The sequence below is a fragment of the Penaeus chinensis genome, chromosome 37 (genome assembly GCF_019202785.1).
Source record: "Penaeus chinensis breed Huanghai No. 1 chromosome 37, ASM1920278v2, whole genome shotgun sequence".
Classification (NCBI taxonomy): domain Eukaryota; kingdom Metazoa; phylum Arthropoda; class Malacostraca; order Decapoda; family Penaeidae; genus Penaeus; species Penaeus chinensis.
The window spans coordinates 30,261,745-30,262,961 of NC_061855.1; positions in this window are offsets into that span (position 1 = coordinate 30,261,745).

The following is a 1,217-nucleotide window of genomic DNA, read 5'->3' on the forward strand; positions in this document are numbered from 1 at the left end:
AGTAATAATAGAACACATCTAACAATATTATCAAGCTTTCTATAATGTTTTTGTTGATTTTTTTTTTGTTTTTTTTTGTTTAACGTATCTTTTGTTGTTGTTTCTAGTTTGTTGTTTGACGCAGCATCCTAACAACAAGAAACAATGGACAGATGTGACGTCATGAATCCCACAGTGACGTCATACTCGGCATGAGAGCGAGTTGAACAGTTTAACTTTATTTTTCCCTTCCTTTTTCTTAATGTTTCTTTTTTAGTTTCGTTTTAACCCGATCCGCAAAATCGTTATCATCATCATAATTATCAAATCATCATCCCTATTAATGATATAATAATAATTAAAACCACATTCCCTATTCCCTTCCTGTTTCTCACGCAATTTCTCTCTTCCCTTCGGTTCCCCTGTTATCTCTTATTCCTTCGTTCCACCGACTTTCTCCCTCACCGACCTTCTCCCTAACCCGTCTTTTTTATTTTCTTTTATCGCCACGTGCATCATAATCTACAGCATATGCATAACGCGTCTCGACACGTTCCCGCCTCGCCCATTCACTTCTTTCCAATCCCCTTCCTTCGCCGCCGCCTCCCCCCCTCGACCGGTATTATCCACGGGATCGCCAGGGCCTCTTTCTCTCTCTCTCTCGTGTCTCCATCCTGACAGATTTACAAGCCCTGGCTTTCGTTCGTCTTTGCATTTTTCGTTCTCACTCTCGTTTATTCTCTTCTGCCTTCTCTCGATATTCCCCTTGTTTTCGATCTCTCTACCTCCATTTTCTCAATTTCTCGCTCTCTCCCTGTCTCCCTTTCCCTTACCCTTACCTTCATCTCTACCCTCTCCCTTCATCCTTACCCGCCACCTTTCCCCTCCCTTTCTCTAACCCTCTCTTACCCGCAGCCTCGACGTCTCCTTCCCTCAACCTCAATTTTACCTTTCCTGGCACCCTCCCTCCCCTCCCCTCCCCTCCCCTCCCCTCCCCCCCCCTCCCCTCCCCTCCCCTCCCCCGTCCCTCCTCCCTCCCTCCCTCCCTCCCTCCCTCCCTCCCTCCCTCCCCTCCCTCCCTCCCTCCCTCTCTCTTTCCCTCTTTCTCTCTTTCTCTCTCTTCCTCTTCCTCGTCCAGGGAAGGAAACAAAATGCCAAGTCGACCTCCGGGCTCTCTCTCGTGGCCTTTAAAACCCCGCCGCTGGCCAACATCCCCGACGTTCCCCAATTTCTCGCCA